We start from the raw sequence: 20,162 nt of genomic DNA on the forward strand, positions 1-20,162 counted from the left end.
TCTCTTTTAACTCTGCGCCCCGGGTTAGAAATCTCTGGCAAAACCAACAGCTTTAAAAATCTATCTCCCCTTACAGTCTTTCCCAACTGGTCTTCTGAGTTCTTCATTGAACAGAAGCACACATGACTTAGTAACTTATTAATCAGCTTTTTACTTCAGGAAATGGAGCAAACTTATTATTTTTATTTTTAATTTATTTATTAATTTTATTTATTTTTAGTGTTCTACAATCACTAGCATATAACTTAGATTTTTTTTCCCTTACCTACCTCCCCCATCCCTCCCTGAGACAGCATACAATTCTATATAGGATCTACACATACATTCCTATTAAATACATTTTCACTATAGTCATGCTGGGTAGAAGAACTAAAATGAATGGGTGAAATCATATAACAAACCAAAACATAATACACACACACACAAAAATGATCTGCTACATTCTGGGATTGACTTCCATAGATCTTTCTCTGGATGTGGAGGACATTTTGCCTTAGAAGACCATTGGGATTTTTTTTTAAGTCCTTGCATTGCTATGAAGTTCCAAATCTACCAGAAAAAACTCTCGCACACTGTGGTCATTGCTATGCACAAAGTTCTCCTAGTTCTGCTCCTTTCTCTCAGGATCAGATCATATAAGTCTTTCCAGGCCTCTCTGAAGTCTTCCTGTTTATCATTTCTTATAGCACAATAGTATTCCATTACATTCATATACCATAATTTATTCAGTCATTCCCCAATTGATGGGCATCCCCTTGATTTCCAGTTTTTGACCACTCCAAAGAGAGCTGCTATAAATATTTTTGTACATGTGGGACCCTTTCCCATTTTTATGATCTCTTGGGGATACAGTCCTAAAGCGATGGAGCAAACTTTTTAAACCAAAAAAAGGTAAACAGACTTCAATGAAACTAACTTAATAGTTTAGAAGCGGGTCCTCACTCACATAGGAAAGAGAGGGAAGGGGAGAAATGCAGATCACTGGTCTTGGCCCCCAGTTCAAACATGTTTCAGTTGCATATCAACTCAAATGCTCCTCTTACCTGATTCATCCATCCTGCTCTGTCTCTGAAGTCCCTGCATGTGGTCTCTTGGGAAAGCAGTCACTCTGCCCTTTAATCTCTGTGACTCCCTTGGCTTTTCTCTTGTCTTCACAAGTCCAAAGTGGGGGGATGGACAAGCTTGTGAGAATCCAAGTCAGCCAGTGCCAAAGTCAGAGCAAAACTAATGGGGGAGAGAGCAAAGAGGATACTGGGAATTCATTGCCTGAACCGACAGGCATTTTTCTCCTGAATCTCCACAGTGAAACCTGCAGTAGGTAGGTCAATGGCTCAATGAAGCCTGGTTAAGCACCTTACAGTGGGTGCCCAGCGCTATGCCAAGTCTGCTGCTGCTTCTGCTTGAGCTTCATTCTCCAGGAAGACTGTTACATCAGGCTGCAAACACAAAGAAAGGCAAAAGATTTCCTGACCTCAAGGGGTTCATAGTTCAAAAGGAAGACAGCATCCAAACATCTATATGCAAACAAGATATAAAGATTAATTGAAGAAAGAAGGTCCTAGCATTAAGGGGGATTTGGAAAGGCCTCTTGGAGGAGGTGGGATTTTAGCATGGCCCAGAGCTAGATGGAATTGTAGCAAAGTACATGGTTAGACCAGCAAGAGAATGAAGTGCCATGTTGGGGAATATTACAGAGAAAGGTTTAAAATTCCCTTGGACTGATTTGGCAGCTGGTTGCTGAAATCTTATTGCATAATGGATCTAAAAGACTAGCCCCATGCATGGGGAAGGTTGGTCTAACAGTAGTCATGAAAGGTACCTGGTAAAAGTGGAAAGCAAGCTCAGAGTTGACAAAGCCCATACTATTCCTTTGGAAAGATGAAGAGACGCAGGCCACCTGTGGATGGATTCAGAAATGATGGGATGGCTCAATTCAAGGAGTAGTCTTCATGGTTCCACGCCAACTTGGTAGAATGTCTCCAAAGGAGGGACCTGGGGCTTTGTGCCTGTCCTTCTGTCAGTCAACGTTTTTATTCTGACTTGGATAAAGGCCTGGAGGGCATGCTCATCAGAATCACAAATGGTACATAGCTGGAGGATGGTGGAGGATAGAAGGGCCTGGGGTGTTATGGTGCCCATGACCACAAAGAGTCTGACATGACTGAACAACATAGCTGAAAGGGATAGCTATCTCAAGAAAGGGTAGTCAGGATTCATGAAGATCTTGATAAACTAATGCCTTGGGCTGAATCTAAGATAAAATTCACTCACAAGAAATATGACATTTTATTGGGCACTAGGTGGCGCCATAATGTGCAGAGCGCTAGACCTGGACTCAGAAAGACTTTCTGATGTCACATCTAGCCTCAGACACTTTCTAGCTGTGTGACCTTGGACAAGTCATTTCACCCTGTTTGCCTCACTTTCCTCATTTGTAAAATGCTCTGGAGAAGGAAATGGCCAATCACTCCAGTATCTTTGCCAAGAAAACCCCAGATGGGGTCACAGAGAGCCAAACACAACAACGGAAAAAGAACTGAACAGAAACAACATAAAATTTCACTCTTGAATTTAAAAAATCAACGTGATGAAAGAACCCCAAGTTATAAACTTTGTGTAAATATTTTTATATTGATATATTTGCTTTTGCACTATCTTGACTTCCAAATATAATTCTCCTGGACCTTTCCTCAAAGAGAGAGAAACAAGAATTTTGAAAGAAATATAAAAAAAGAAAAGGTAATTTAGAACAATTGACCAATGCATTGACCACATCTGACAGTATATATTCCACACAGTTTTAGTAATTATAATGATCGACCTCGGCCCAAAGAGGAGAGGAAAAAATGTGTTTCTGTCCCTTGTTTGCAAAGATGGGAGACTATAGATAAAGAACATTGCAAAATGTAGGGATTATTTTGGGGGGGGGGGAAGACTAGTAAAATGGACAAGGATTTGCTATATTCAAATTGCTATATTCAAAAACGACAAAGGAGAATTCACAGCAAATGAAGATGAAATATAGATTATCATAAATTATTTTGCATTGTTATATGCTGACAAGATAGCAGATTTAGATGAAATGCATGAACATTTAGAAAACTATACAATATCCAAATGAACAGAACAGGAAATAGAAAATTCAAAGAAACCAATTTTAGAAAAAGTTTTGGCCAAGTTATAGATGAACTCCCAAACAAAAATGTTACTAGACCAGATAGTTTTTAAAGTGGTATTCTATCAAATATTCAAAGCACAATTATTTCTCATATTACATTAATTACTTACAAAAAGAGGAAAAGAGAGATGTCAAATTTCTTCTATGATACACATTTGACCTTGAAATCTAAACCAGGGAGAAATAAAACAGAGAAAGAAAACCATAGGCCACTGTCCCTGATAAATATTGATGCAAAAATCTTAAGTACAGTATTACAGGGGCTAAAACTATATGTCAAAATGTTTGTATATGATGATCAAGTTGGATTTATACCAAGAATACAGGGTTGATTTAATATAACAAAAATTATAACTATAATTGTTTTTTTTACTATTACTGTAATAGGTCATATTAATAAAACTTAATGACATGATTAAGTCATAGATATTGAAAAAACTTTTGAAAAATATACCTCTCTCTTAAAAAGTAGTAAAAAGTTTATGGACAAGTGGACGTTTCCTTAATATGGTAAATAGTATCTATCTGAAACCAAGGCTCAAGATGATATATAACAGAGGAATTCTAGAGGCCTTTCAACAACAATGGACTGAGGCAAGGATGGCCTTTTTAATCATTATTATTTGATATAGTGCTAGAAATGTTATCTACAGCAATAAGACAAGAAAAAGTAGTTGAGGGAATAAACATAGACAGCAAGGAAACAAAGGTATTGATTTTTGAAGACATAATGGCCCATTAGGAGAACCTTAAAGATTCAACTGAAAATAAATCGACAAGACTAACAACTTCATCAAAGTAGCAAGATTTAAAATAAATTCACATAAATCATCACCTTTCCTGTATATTCAAAAAGAGTTATCAGTCACTTTAATTACAATTACCCTCTCTCTTCATAGGTTGTCATATACATTCTGAAAGAAAAACATAACCATAGGGTATAGGTACAGAGAAGGAAATACCTTTGACAGGTGTAGATTCATGACAAGACAAAGGATGGAGAGAATCACTGGATTTAAACTGGATGGTTTTGTTTATATATGATTAAAAAGATTTTGCGTAATAAAATCAATTCAGTCAAAATTAGCAGGAATATAGTTAACTGGGGGAAAAACCTTAGCAGTAAGGTTCTCTAATAAAAGTCTGTTATCCAAGATACATAAGGGACTCACTTAAATATATGAAGACAAAAGCTATTCCCCAGGAGATAAATCATCAAAGATACGAACAGGCATTTCTCAAAGAAGCTTGAATTGCCAATTGATTTATTGAATTATTAATTGTGACTGAGGGAAGGGGACCACAAGAAAGTCACTCTAAATAGAGTAGGGGGCAGGCATACCTGGTTCTTTGAGACTCTCTGGGAAAGTTCAAGATGGGAGCAAATGGGAGGTAATGCTTCTGTCATTCTTTGAGTACACAGGCAAATGGTGTTGGGCTATAGAGGTGGATGGTGTGAGGACAGTGATCAGGTGGTGGAGGGAGGCAGACAGCACAGGGAAAAGAATGGGGAGAAAGTCACCTTTCTAACCACGGACTGGAACTGGGGGCACTTGAGCAACATGGAGCTATATGGGATGTAAGAGTACTCAGTGAGCACTCTCATTTTTATAGGGTTTTATAAGGGATGGACTAACTCTTATCTATGCCACCTTAGGGTTAGTTCCTTGATATATGCACATTATTTCAAAGTTATTAGCAACACCTTAGAATTAGCTCATTAGCATAATATTTGCCGGCTTGCTATGGTTCAGCCCTCTGGTGTGAGGGCTTGCCAAGTCCTTTTCAGGTCTACTCATCTACCTTTGGTGTCCACCTGCCACCTAACTCTTACCTGTGACTCCAAGAAGGCATAGTATGCCCAGTGGCCACAACACAGTAAACAGTCTCAGCAGATGGGATAAACCAGGTTGAGGGTTTATCCTTAAACCAGGTCAGTGGGTGGATGAGACCAATTTGTTCCAATGGCCATGAAACTGGCTGAAGCAGGCACAGTGGAGGCTAAAAGCTTGATCAGGCACTGAAGGTGTCAAGGTCCTACACCACATATTGAGCCATCACTGGTCATCCTGACTTTTGCCCTGCCACTAGACTTCACTACTCTGGAATAAAGAGTGAGACCAATGATTTTGTGCCCCTCTGTCTCACTTAAATGTATGTATAAGTCAAAAGACATTAGCCTAGATCATAGGGCCTCTTGGGTATCTGAGAAAACTTTTTTAAGGAATGTACTGCTCCCTTCCTGTTGTGAGGAAGGGGCTAGAAAAGATGCCTTAAAATTATCTGCTTCACCCAACCCTGGCCTGCTTACCTTGGCAAAAATGGATCCTACTCTGCAGTTGAAACACAAAAAAATGGACAAAATCTTTTGTGAAGATGATTCCACTCACCATTGGTAAGTGGTGCTTATGGAGAAGATGAAATCCAGTCGACCTGAAAGACAAACAGTTCTTGTTGTGAGAGGACTCAGTGGGTATCACATCCAAATAGCAGCCCAGAGTGAAACAAGGCTGACAAATGAAAGTCAACTAACTGAAAATGGAGCTGGATACATGGTTTTTTTTCTGGAATGGTCAAATTGATGGGGAGCTCCATGAAGTTGATGTAAGTTTTATGATCAAGACTAGTCTAATCAACAAGCTTGTATACCTCCCAAAAGGAATGAATGACAGGCTCACGATGATAGCATAATGGCCACTTGCAGAAAGGTGCCCCACCCTCATCATCGGAGCCTATGCTCTCACCCTGATGAAGTCAAAGAAAAATTTTATGAAGACCGGAGACCCTCATCGTCCATGTACCAAAAGAGGACAAACATGATTTTGGGAGATCAGAATGCCAGAGTAGGCTCATACTATCAGATATGGCAGGGAGTCCCTGGGAGGAATGGAGCTGGAAACAGCAAAGGATTAATGTCATTCTTCCACTTATCTAAATAAAATAAAACTTCACGGATGCACCCTCACAGCAAACACTGGCATTTAATAGACTATGTCAGTGTAAGGAGAAGAGACTGACAGGAGTGAGAGGGACAAAGGCAATGTGTGGTGCAGAGTGCTGGACTGATCATAGAACTCAGCTCATAGACTTTCTAAGCCCAATATTCCCAGTCAACAAAAGCTGTGGCCCCAAGGGAAAATAAATACCATAAAACTTAATGTCAACAGATTAAAAATATTTCTCCTAGGCAGAATGGTTCAATGGTAACTTGGAGGGAAAGTTGAGCACACATATTTGGCAACAGTGGACCAGAAAAGGAGTGGGCAGTTCTCAGAAATTTGGTGTGCCTCACTGCATTTACTCAGCTGGGTCAGCACACTCGCAAACACCAAGACTGGTTTGATGAAAATGATAGGAAAATTCAGAAGCTGTTAAATGAAAAATGAGAACTCCATTGGGTTTACCAGCAGGGTAGTTCATCCATCTCTAAGAAGGCAACATTTCACACCACCAAAAACAAAGCCACAAGCAAAGCTTAAGGAGATGCAGGACTCTTGGTTCAATAAGAAGACAGATGAAAATTCCGTTTAAAGATGATAGTAACAATCCAAAGCACTTTTATGATGTCCTCAAGGCATCTCAACCACTCAGTGCTGAGGAAGCCACATTGATTAGTGATAAGGACATGATCCTGGAGAGGTGGGCTTAGCACTTCCATAGTGTTCTCAACAGACTATCATCCATCAGTGTTGGCCATTTACCTCAGGTTGAACTCATTCCCTCTCTAGCTGAATTTCCAACTGAAGAAGAGGTTTTGAGGGCCATTAGGCTCCTTTCATCTGGCAAATCACCTGGTGCTGACTCTATTGCAGCTGAGATTTACAAGGCCAGGGGCTCACTGCTCATATAAAAGATGACTGAAATCTTCCAACTTATACTGGAAAGTATCCCCTAGGAGTTCAAGAATGCCTCCATTGTCCATGTCAATAAAGGAAAAAGAAATAGGTTGTCCTGTGACAATCACAGTGAGGTCTTTCTCAGTCATTACTGGCAAGATTCTTGTCAGAGTTCTCCTTAACAGGTTGATCCTTCATTTGGAAGATGGCCATCTACCCAAGAGCCAGTGTGGCTTCAGAAAAGGCTGAGGAACAGTCAAGACTGCTGACAAATCCAGGAGAAAGGCCAGGAAAAAAATAGAGGTCTGTACACAATGTTTGTAGATATGACCAAGGCCCTTGATACTGTCACTTGTGAAGGATTGTGGAAAACCATGGCAAAATTTGGTTGCCCAGAGAAGTTCATTGGTATTGTACACTCATTTCACAATGTCATTCTTGCACAGGTTGTGGATAATGGACAATGTTCTCTCTCTTTTTTGGTTCCCAATGGCATGAAGCAAGAATGTGTGCTTGCTCCTATGCTTTTTGGCGTGATGTTTTCAGTGATGTTGTCAACGATATTGTTGTTGTCAAAGCTGTCAACAGCTTCAAGGTCAGCTACCAAATGGACAGTAAATTATTTAACTTGAAAAGGCTACAAGCCAAGACAAAAGTTCAAGAAGTGTTGGTTCATGACTTTTGGTTGCAAATGATTGTGTACTCAGTGTGGCCTCTGAGGCTGAGATGCAGCAGAGTATGGATCAATTCTCTGTTCATTTTGGCATGATAATTAATACCAACAAAATGGAGGTTCTCCACCAGCCAGTACCATACCGTCCAAAAGTGAAACCACTGGTTAAAGTAAATGGAGAAAATCTGAATACTGTGGATAAGTTCACTTACCTTGGCAATGTACTTTCCTGAGATGTACACATAGATGATGAGGTTGATCCATGCATTGCCAGATCTAGTTCATTGTTGGGGAAGCTCTGAAGGAAAGTGTGGGAAAGAAAAAGTATTAGATAGTCTACTAAACTGAAGGTCTACAGAGTCATTGCACTAACCTCATTGTTTATATATCTGTGAAACCTGGACAGTGTACTAACATCATGCCAGGAATCTGAACTGAGAGTCAGACAGGACAGAAAAATGACTGAACCATGAAAAAACATTAATAGTCACTATTACCCTGTGATCCATTCTTTTCCTTATTCTGAAGGTCAGGCAGTTTCTGAAGAACATGGTCTAGTAATGTGATCACTCCCAATCCGGGTTGGACCCCTCCCAAGTGAGACCCTCAGTTCTATTGGCCCCTTAAACGGAGAACAAAATTGAGCTAGTTTTCCCCAGGGAACAAATCTCCTATTCTTGCCTTCTAATCAAAGTTGGAAGAGACTTGGTTTTCAATGGGGAAACTAAATCCAGACTGATATGGTCTTTGTTTTTCTAGCCAGGATTGCTATAGACAGCTGGGTCTCACATTTGCCAGGGAAGGTCCAAATGATGTACTGCCAAGCCAATCAGAAGGAAGACACTCTGAGCCTTTGGCACAAATTGAGGCTATCCATTGACCTTTTAGTATCAGACTTCATGTCCCTGTTAAGAAATGATATCTGGCTTGGAGAAGTGCCTCAGTTTATCTACTTGTTAAATTTCACTCATGACAGTTCCCCTTTGCAATCTTACTTTATACTATGATTACTTTGTACTCACTACTTATAAATTTACTTGCTATACTGACTAAAAGGGAAGGGGGTGGTTAGAGGGACCAGAATAAGATACAATTTTAACACAAAATTAAAAGTGTCAACAGCCAAGTGAAAAAATGCTCAATAATGAATAGGGAAATGAACATTAAACCAGCTCTGTGGCTCCACTTCATCTCATCAGATTGACAAAGATGACAAAAAATAAGGATGACAGAGATCTGAGGGACTATGGGAAGGCAGATATACTAATGCACTCTGAATTGGTCCAGTCTTTCTGGAAAGCAATTTGGAACTACCACCCAAGTTACTAAACAAATACCTTTTCACTCAGTAATACCAATACTAGGTCTCTCTTCCAGAGAGAACAATTCATACAAAAATGTTTATAGCAAACAAAAGGAATACCTATTATTTGGGGAATGGCCAGACAAATGAGGAATGTGAGAGTAAGGAAATATTGCTGTGCCATAAGAAAAGATTAAATGTTTCAGAGAAAGGTCTAAAGTCTGAGGTATTTAAAGAGCTGATTGAAATATGGAAGACTCAGAGCCATTCCTCGGTAGACAAATGCTCCAAATAGTAACAGGAAATTCTCAGAGGAAGAAATTCAAGCTATTAACAGTCTGAATCAACTGACTTCATGAGCCTTTCCTTTGAATTAATTTAGGCGGGGTGTTTTCGTTTTGTTTTTCTGGTGATTAAGAGTAAACCCATCACTGAGGGCTCATGAGTTGTAATTTTAGGAGGGTGGACCTACAGAATGTGCTGAAGTTAGAATGGAACCCATCATGTAGGTTAGAGGAGAGACTAAAGGGGCATTAGATAGATAGATAGATAGATAGATAGATAGATAGATAGATAGATAGATAGATAGATAGATAGATAGAGACAGACAGACAGACAGACAGAGACAGACAGACAGACAGACAGATAGATAGATAGATAGAGACAGACAGACAGACAGACAGATAGACAGACAGACAGACAGACAGACAGATAGATAGATAGATAGATAGATAGAGACAGACAGACAGACAGAGACAGACAGACAGACAGACAGACAGACAGACAGATAGATAGATAGAGACAGACAGACAGACAGACAGATAGACAGACAGACAGACAGACAGATAGATAGATAGATAGATAGATAGATAGATAGAGACAGACAGACAGACAGACAGAGACAGACAGACAGACAGACAGACAGATAGACAGATAGATAGATAGATAGATAGATAGATAGATAGATAGATAGATAGATAGATAGATAGATAGATAGATAGTTCTTTAAGATATATAAAGTACTTTACATATATTGGCTCATCTTTAAAATGGAAGGCAGGACCTGCTGGTCTACTATTCCAAAAGCAGATTCCCCAAGTATCCATGGTAGTTGGCAGCAGACTAAGTAGATTAGAAATGATCCAGGGCTGAGTTCCATCACAGTCACGAGGAGGCATAAAATTTCTCTCTGGTTCTTCAGTCCCTTGAGTCTTTCCCATATTTCTCTAAATACTTCACATTCATTATGTTTTCACAATGCACTAATTCTTTTGTATACATGTACCACAATTTACTTAGCCGTCTTCCAGCCAATGGGCACTTATTTTGTTCCTAGTATTTTCCTATTGAAAAAAGCACTTAACAGAGACATCAATGAAAATGAATGCACACAGTGGTCACATCTTTGTCCTTTGTGTTTATCCCTTCTCTGTCAGAAAGAGGGCATCATACTTCATCATAGGTCAATCAATTGATCAATAAATCAAATAAATCAAATAAATTGATCAATAAATAAAGATTTATTAAGCACTGACAATGTATCAGGCACTGTGCTAAGCTCTGGGGATACAAAAAGAGAAAAAAGATTATTCCTGCTCCCAAAAAGCTTACAGTCCAAGGGGAGAGACAAAATGCAAACAGATAGAGACAAAGTAAACATGTGAAGGATAAATAGGCAATAAATAATAGAGAGGAAGCACTGGAATTAAGATGGTTAGGGCAGGTTTTCTGTAGAAAGTGGGATTTTGGTTGGGACTTAAAGGAAGCCTGGGAGGGCAGTAGGCAGAGCTAAGGAGAGTGTTCCAGGCATGAGGGATGGGCAGAGAGAATGCCCAGAGTCTTTTTCAGAGAACAGCTAGGAGGCCAGCGGTCACTGCATCCAAGAGTACACGGTGAGGAGTAAGGTATAAGAAGACTGGAGGGGGTGAGAAGGGTCTGAGGAGGTCATAGGGATCTATAGCATTTTATGGAGCACTTGATCAGAACTGTGCATTAGGAAAATCACTTTAGTGGTTTAATGGAAGATGGATTGGAGCGGGGTGAATCTGGAGGCAGGTAGAGCCCCCAGTAGGCTATTTCAGTAATCCGAGCATGAGATGCTGAGGACCTGCATCAGAGTGAGGCCATGTCAGAGGAGAGAAGGAGGTGTATTTGAGGAATGTTTCAGAGGTGAAGTTGGCAGTCTTAGTAACAGCTTGGATATGGGGGAAGGTGCATGAGAGATAGTGAGGAGTCCAGGATGTGAGTCTGGAGACTAGAAGCATGGTGTTGCCTTCTATGGAAGATGGGAGGGGAGGGTTTAGGGGAAAGATAATAAGTTCTGTTTTGGACACATTGTCTACTAGGTTAAGTATTTTACATGTTTTATCTTATGTAACTCTCACAACAACCCTGAGGGGTAGATATTGTTATTGTTACAGATGAGGAAACTGAGGCATATGGGGTCCCAACTGAGGGCTGAAAGGTCCCAAAGTAGTAAGGGTCTGAGGCTAGATTTTAATTCTGCTCTTCTGGAAGCTAGGTTTAGTGCTTTCTCCAGGGTGACACCTAACCACCAGAAGCCAACTCAACCAAAAGACCACCAGTTATGGTAAATCTTATTGCGCCAGAGACCTGGGATAAACCAGTTTCCTTCACTGTCTTCCATGATCTGTCTTGTTCTTCAAGAACCTTTTCTATAAGCTTTGGATGCGAATTCTCTTGTTTCCCCTTGGCCTCATCCAGGGACATGCTGGTAGATAACAACCAGCTCTTCAAAAAAGAAACGTACTCACAACTCACTTTTAAGTTTATTCTGAATTGTTAACATTTTTTTCCATCAATTTCTTAAGTCTAGAATAGGGGTGGGGAACCTGCCCCCTCAAGGTCACATGTGGCCCTCTAGTTCCTCAAGTGTGGTCCTTTGGATGGCTTGAGGACCAAGAAGGCCACGGGAGGCCTTGAGGCATTCCCCACCCCTTGTCTAGACCATTGACAAAGCAATTGATCAAGCTCTGATTTGTAGCCGTAGTGTAAATACTCGCAATGAAAATTTAACAATCTGCTCTGGGAGTTGCTATGAACTCCAGTGCATCCCTGACCACATTTGACAGTCAGGGAGGTCAACTCAGAGATGACTGGAGATAAAATCTCCCTACAGGAGCTTGGGATCCCCCTCCTTTCCTGTATTTTGCACCGTGTATAAACAGAGCATGCTAATTTTTAGAAAGTGAATGCAGAGGGTGATGAACTGAGGCAGAGGCAGATGGTGTCAGCCTCATGATCTGAGTCCAGTCAGCAGATTTTATATTTCAGTATTCTGAGTACTGTTCTTTTCCATTCCCCATGTTAAATTCTGGTCCTCTGGGAGAGCTAATCCAAAGAGTTTAGAGTATTGCCCTGAGGCAGGCGGGGTTCAGTCCAGGTGTTTGCAGGTGGAACTCCCCAGGTAACCAGCAGGACTACCAGAGCCTCCCCATGAGACTATCCAACCCATTCCCCTGAGGGGCACTGACAAAGATGGTAGGCTGCTCAGGCAGACTGTTTGGACTGGTGGACAGTTCAGTTATTACACTCCCTCTGAAGAATGAAAATAGGAACATGGCTCTTCTGCCGATTTAGGGAAAGCTGCATTTGAGCCTTACAATAAAAGAGAAGCCCTGATGGAGAACAGTGCCTCAGGTGTCATGAACTCACGGACTGCTCAAATATCAGTGCCAAAAGATGTCGAACCTTGGACAGCTCTTAGGGCAACTCCAGCTCATTCTGAGGAATCTCTCAGAGTAATAGCTGGCATTTTCATAGAGCCTTAAGGTTGGCAAAGTGCTTTATAGATTTTATCTCAACACTTTGTGAAGGAGATATTATTATCCCCATTTTACAGAGGAGAAAACTGAGGCAAACAGAGGGTAAATTACTTTCCTAGGATCACATACCTGAGGGCAAATTTGAACTCAACCCTTCCTGACTCTTGGTCTACCACTCAGTCCAAACCTTGGCAGGCTCAAAGATCGGTACATTACAACTCATCATTTGTTTTTGTACATGAGCTAAATATGGTTTTTGCATTTCAAAATAAAAAAAATTTTTTTTTTGCAAGTAATGTACCAAAACAGGCTGCAAGCTGGATTTGGTCCTTGGGTCTTAGTTTTCTGGCTGCTGGTTTAGGGTCTTCAGATAAATGGTAGTCAAATATATCCCTGCTTCCCCCAAGCCCTGGGGCAATTTTGAAGAAAGATATCCCTGTGGTGTGCTGCTGTGTGGTTATCCAATCATTTTTAGTCTTGCCTGACTCTTCATGACCCCATATGGGGCTTTCTTGGCAAAGGCACTGGAGTAGTTTGCCATTTCCTTCTCCAGCTCATTTTACAGATGAGGAACTGAGGCCGAGTTAAGTGACACGTCCAGGGTCACACAGCTAGTGAGTGACTGAGGCTGGATTTGAACTCAGAAAGATGAGTTTTCCTGACTCCAGGGCCAGCGCTCTATCCACTATGTCACCTAGCTACCCCTATGGGTGCCATGTAAAGGACTTATTTCAGTTTGTTGCAGACACTTCAGCAGCCGATATCTATGCAGAAAGACTGGAGCCCTCAGAGGCATGGGAGATATGGGAGCTGGTCTGGTCATGGAAGCTGGAGGTCAATCCTCACAGCTGAAGAGCTCAGCTACTTTTTTGTATTATTTGCTAGATTCTAATCTGTAAAATTTCTCTGACTTCTGTTAGCTGATTTGCTGGATAAAAGGGTTTACTTCCCATCAACTTACTATAGGTGATGATGGTCTTTTGTGTAAGCAGTTATCGGAGGAGAGGGGCTAAGCTGGCAAGCTTACCCTCCCCCTCTGAAGAATAATGCTGGGAAATACTGTTTGTTCTAAACCCAAAACATGATACCCCTTAGATTAGAGATATTTGAAGGGTGAAAGATATAAATCTAGTCCAGTACCCCCTTTTGGAGATTAGAGGTACAAGAACACCCATCCTCATATTTTATAAAAGACAGGACAGACCTTAAGTAATTTCTCTCTGCATATCCATTTATTTAGACAGCTCACTCACACACAAATCTTACATGTTGGAGTCTCTCCACAAGAATATATTTGCATTCACGATTCTCTGAGTCTTTTAGAAGAAATTTTCTTTTCTCTTTAATTTAAAAAGAGACGGGATTTTAGCTCTAGTTCTGAGGGTTCATAGTATTTTTCCTCAAGAATTCTCATTGTCATTTCCAAAGAGAGTACCTAAAACAGACTGTACAAAATATGAATAATTCTAGTCCAGTAACCTGGTGGAGGTAGAGTGAGTCTATAAACTCTAGGATCTCCCTTTAAGAGGTTCATTGTTCTAAAATGCTCATTTCCCTTATTCATCACGTTTTGCCTCAGTTTTAAAACCTGGATGATTTTTTGTTTACAGGGCTGTTGGTGTTTTGTTTGGTTTTTTTGGCCTTGCCTTTTATAAACCCTGAAATGGGTTTGTCTTAAACTACTCATTTAAGTAGCCAGTAAGCCTAATTTTTTCCAAAAGAGCAAATGTGAAGGCAAGTTTTCTAGTCTGAAATTTTTTCAATTTACTGGCAAGCAGTTTTTTCTGAGGGGAGGCATTTGAGACAATCTTTCCAATTTGGGTAGAATACCACAGATACAATTTGGCACAAACTGACTCTTCTAAATCACCTGTCCAAGAGGATGGTTGTGAATCCTGTTGGCTTGTTTTTGGTCTTTCAGAGTTTCTGTTATTTTCCTTTGGCGCCTCAGAAGAGGACTTTACTTTCCAATTCTATAAATCAAATTTTGTTCTGCATTTTCTTTCTCCCATAGTGGGCAGATTCTTCTTTAGAGGCTGGATAATTTTGTTCTTTCTCGCTTATATCCTAGAATTGTTTCTCAGGGAATATTTCAGAGAATCCCTGGTTATTTTTAATAGAGTTTGTTTTTGTTTTGTTTTTTTTAATATTCTAGAAGTGTCAAAAGCATACCGAGACTAGTTAGATTTCATTCTCTACTTGACGCTCCTATGAAAATTTTGTTATTTTATCACTGTCTTATTGCTTTCTGTCTCTAACCATGTTTTAAATGCTGCTCTATCAATAATTATTTGCCATATGTTGACACATGGAAAAGTTGGTTCTGTTTTTATGATTCTAATTCACATCTGTTGCTATGGTATTGGATTAAACACAATATATTAATCCAATGGTAAATCATTAATATTGTAATACTGCACATTTGGGTGTTGATGTGAGAAAACCCAGTGAAGGCAGTTTCAAGCTATGACAAAGAATTTATTAAACTATGTATGTCCTCTGACACAGAAATACCACGACTAGGTTATTCCCCAAGGAGACCAAAGTCAGAGGGAAAGGACTCATAAGGAAAATAATATTTATAGTAGCTCTATTTGTAGTGGCAAAGAACCGTAAACAGAGGGGGTCCCCATCCATTCAGGGATGCCTGAACAGCAGGTTGTACTAGGTGCATAATCAATATTTCTTGAGTAATTGGCTAGATCTGTGGTTATATTTTCTTAGAATAGCCTCTACAAAGGTCCCCCCCGACTCTCCCATTGGTGAGTTGTTCCTGGGGTCTGCAACCTGTAAAGTAGGAAAGCTGGCAGCTAATGTCTCAGTGCCCAGAGCTCTGAGCCTGGAGTCAGGAAGATGCTTACTAGCTTTGTCTCCTCACCCTGGAATATCTGACTCTCCCTGGGGCCTTCTTAGCCCTGAATATCCCCTGCAAACCTCCCCCTCTATCCCACAACCATTCTCATTGGTAAGAACTTTTCAGTTGTTGGAGGGGCCCAGGCCAGTCAGCCTTAATTCCCCTCCTAATGTCAAAACTTTAAGCCATGCATCCCACCCCTCCAGTGTTCTTCTCCCTTCCTTCCTTCCTTCCTTCCTTCCTTCCTTCCTTCCTTCCTTCCTTCCTTCCTTCCTTCCTTCCTCCCTTCCTTCCTTCCTTCCTTCCTTCCTTCCTTCCTTCCTTCCTTCCTCCCTTCCTCCCTTCCTTCTTTCCTTCCTTCGGAGGTCAGAAGGATTAAGCCTACAATTTAGCTCAGTAGTTTGGTAAGGCAGTTAGGTGAATAGTCACCAAGTCCTGAGTTCAAAACCAGTCTCAGAACATACTAGCTGTGTGGTCCTAGGCATATCACTTAACAGCCATGCGCTCCAGTTTCTTCATCTGTAAAATAGAGATATAATAGCACCTATTTTCTGGAGGGGTTGTGAGGATAAAATGTTGTAAAGACTCTTGCTTACCTGTATAGCTAGTTATAGAAATGCTATCTGTTATTACAAAGTATGCATCCCATCAATTCAAGCCCAAAGCCCAGCTGTGTTTCCATACCTTCTAACATCAGTCCTGGATTCCCAAATCCCCAGATCCCTGTGGCTTCTCCTTCCAGGCCAGATTGAAGACTCTACTTTTTACCACTTAGAATGGAAAAGATGAGCTTGGAGGCAGGGTCTCATTTCACATGGCACCAATAGTAGGACTCCCCTCCCACCCTCATCCCCATCTTTGGAGCAGCCAGTCTCTGGCAGGAGGTAAAAAGTGAATATTTTTAAAAGGTGAATATTAAAAATTATCTTGCATTATATGTAAAAAATAAAATATTATTTTAAAATTTAATATAAGACGACAAAAAAAGAAAAAGAAGTCAGAGAAGAAGGAAGCAGAAGAAAAGAGGAAAGTAGATGTTTGTGGGAACTGATCTGACTGGAGGAAAGCTCTGCTGTTTGAAAGTACTGATTGGAGGAAAGGAGAATCCCTTGATGCCTGAAGAGCTGATGGAGCAAGGGAAAAGTTAAACTTCTTTGCCCCTTACTGGTACTTACAGCTTGAAAGGTGAAAACCTCTCAGAGGTTTGTCTACCTTGCTCTGTATTGCCTCCTATGACTGGAGAGGGAGAAACCCCTCAGAGTCCAATGAAAATACCTGCAACTTTCCTTTACAAGTTAGACCAGCTTCTTTAATACAATTTTTGATTGTTTGAATACTTAAGCATCAGTAACTATTGACTTACCTTAATTAGTTTAGAGGCCAATTAGAATAGTAAAGATGCTGTATCCCTAGAATGCTAGGGCTTAGAGATGCTGATTGAGCCCCACCAACAGTACTTAGTTAGGGGAGTGCCCCATGATCTAAGGAATCATGATAGCATGAATCATGTTAGGTATTCTCCAAGTGATAAGAGGCTAAAAATAAAACCTCATCTATTTCTTGTAAGTTTCCTAACATTGCAGATCCTTCTAAAATTCCTAGTGAGATACCAGTTTTCACAAAGTATTTGGAACCTGATAAACCTTGGAGAATAGAAGAGTATGCTACGTAGTTAAAATGACATTGTATAATGAAAGTAGACGTAGACAAATTATTAGAATTATCTTGGAAGAAAAAACTATTTGAAGTGCCAAGAATAGATACAGGTGTTAATATGCCTCCTTCCACCACAAAGTAATATTACCTCAGAATGGAACCATAGACCTAAGTAAGGATTTTTTCTCAGGGAAGGACTCCTGTCCCTCTGGAGAACAAACCTGGAATATTTGAATCAGAACTAGGACCCAAGCTTAATAAGAGTCAAAGGTACCCAAAGTGGAGAAAGGAAGTTGATTGTTAGAAAGCCAATATTTAGACCAGCACAAAAGTTGGAAACTGCAAATCCGAAAATCATCTGGCAAGGAGGGAAGGGCAAACTGAGAGGGGGGAAAAGATTAGACACTGTTTGAGAAAGAGGGGATGATAATTGAGATGAGACTAGCTATCTATATAGGATGTGTTTGTCCTTTGTTGCCAAAGAAGACCATGCCTTCAGAGAAATAATGACACGATTTGCACTTGACTTTGTTTTTGAGTGAGGGAGGGCTGTGCAGGTCACCAGCCTCACCTCTCCTCCAGAGCCATCTGAATCCAGTGACCAGATGTTCATCAGGATGACTGATCTGGAGATGACTGGAGATGACCCAGGATGAAGCAGTTGGGATTAAGTGACTTGCCCAAGGTCACACAGCTAGTGAGTGTCAAGTGTCTGAGGTGAGATGTGAACTCAGGTCCTCCTGATTCCTGCACTGGTGCTCTATCAACTGCACCACCTAGCTGCCCTATAGAGAGAAACCTTGAAGGAAGAAGCAATGGTCAGGAAAAGATCTCAAGATAGAGGGGAGACCCCATCAAAGACAACTCAGGAGGGAGTGAGTGAAGGAGGATGGGGAGAAGGAGGTGGAGGCAGAAAGGAAGAAAGAATGGGAGAGGCAGAAAGAAAGCATGAGTTAGAGATGGGGCCCAGGAGAGGAGAGAGAGGCTTTTGGCCAGACACAAAGATTCCTGGGAGTTCCAGTATCCTGAGACAGAGACATCTCACCCACTCCCCAAAACACTGCACACCATCTCCAAATCAAGGTTACTCCCAGGTAACCTTGACAAGAATCCCTCCAGCTTGTCCTGAAGGACCTGAATGGAGTGGGAGCCCATCATCTCTTGAGGATGCCTCTTTCAGCTCCAACTGTTAGTCAGTGTTTCCTGCCAGCTCCTGGACTCAACAGACCTCTTTGCAATTTCCTTCCATAGCTCTTAGAGCAACCCTGGGAAGTCAAGCAGACACAGTCTGATCTTTCTTCCAGATGACAGACTCTCAAACAGTCGAAGACAGTAATTATGTCCCCTCTGGGCCTTCTCTTCTCCACTTCCTTAAACTGATCACAGAGGAAGGAACCCTGGACCAGAGATGGAAACGTAAAGGACACAGAAGAGGAAGGTCGAGGTTCTTTATGCTGGTGTGTCTCCAACCCACAGGCCTACCATTTCCTTAGTTTCCCCAGTCTCCATGCCTCACACCTTCCCTCCACTTTAGGCACACACAGGATGGTCTCCCTGTCACCCACAACTGTTCTATATCCTTGATCAGGAACACCAACATCTCTCCATCCATCATGTCCCAAATTGAGATCATCATCTCATTCCCCTTTCTTAACTCCCCCGTTGCTGTAGAGGGCACCACCACGTGCCCTTATCTCCTCTGACACCTCCCCTGCCCCCGTTCTGTTGTATCACCCTCATCACCTCACTCCCAGACTCCCACAAAAGCTGCTGGAGCTGGACCAAGCCATGAAAGTCATGTCTACAGTCCTGTCTACATTTTATGATATTCTGTTTTAATTGGGCTCTCACCATAGCAGGGCAACCTTTGTATTCCTCCCTGAAGAGTATCCATCATTCCCCACAGGGGCTGTTCCCAACCTCTTGTCTCCTCAAGCCTCCCATGGCTCTCTCTCCTTGAGCCCCTCTTCCCTCTTATTTTATTAAGCAAGTGAAGGCCATTCGCCAGGACTTTTTTTTTTCCTCCTCTTTATCAAATAGTCCCTTGACATTATTCTCTGCTTTTTCCTCCTTTGCTCTACTCTACGATGATAAATTTTCTCTTCTGCTTCTCTTTCTCTCCCCCTCACTTCCCAAATTCAATTTGTTGCCAAAAGCCTGTAAATTTTACCTTCATCACACTCTTCCTCCAGCAGAACCACCACCCTGGTGCAGGCCCATATCACCTTGACTATTGCAATAGAGTGATGGTGCCTCTGCCTCAAGTCTCCCCCCACTCCACTCCATTCAGCCTCCAAAGTGATTTTCCTAAAGCACAGGACTGAACATGTCACTTCTCCCCTCAATCTATTCAATAAACTCTAGTAGCTTTTTATCACCTGGATCAAATGCAAAATCTGCTCCTCAGAAGCCGCGCCCAAAATCCTTCCACTCTTCTTACGCTGCTCCAGTCGTACTCTGTGATCCAGGGACACTGGCCTTTGTCTGTTCTATTACTTGACTCTGGGCATTTGCCCTGGCTGTCTCCGAGCCCTGGAATGCACCCTCTCCTCATCTCAGCAGCCTTCAAGTTCCAGCCAACATCCCAGCTGCAACAGGAAGCCTTTCCCCATCTCCTTAAATCTAGTGTTCTCTCTGTTGGTTATTTCCAGTTTGTCCCATATTCAGCTTGATTGCATATAGATGTTGGCATGTCCTCTTTCCCACTGTTTTTGTCTTTCTTTGAATTGCGAGCACTTACTTTGGCATCAAAGCCTTTCAGAAGCTGACTTCCACTTATAAATCCAGCCCATCTGGCCTATTTATTATTCCCTTTATGAATCATTCCATCATTCAGAGAAACGAGCTGTCATCCCTCAATGCCTGCCATGCTCTCTC

This window comes from Notamacropus eugenii, chromosome 5 (genome assembly GCF_028372415.1).
Source record: "Notamacropus eugenii isolate mMacEug1 chromosome 5, mMacEug1.pri_v2, whole genome shotgun sequence".
NCBI classification, from domain to species: Eukaryota; Metazoa; Chordata; class Mammalia; order Diprotodontia; family Macropodidae; genus Notamacropus; species Notamacropus eugenii.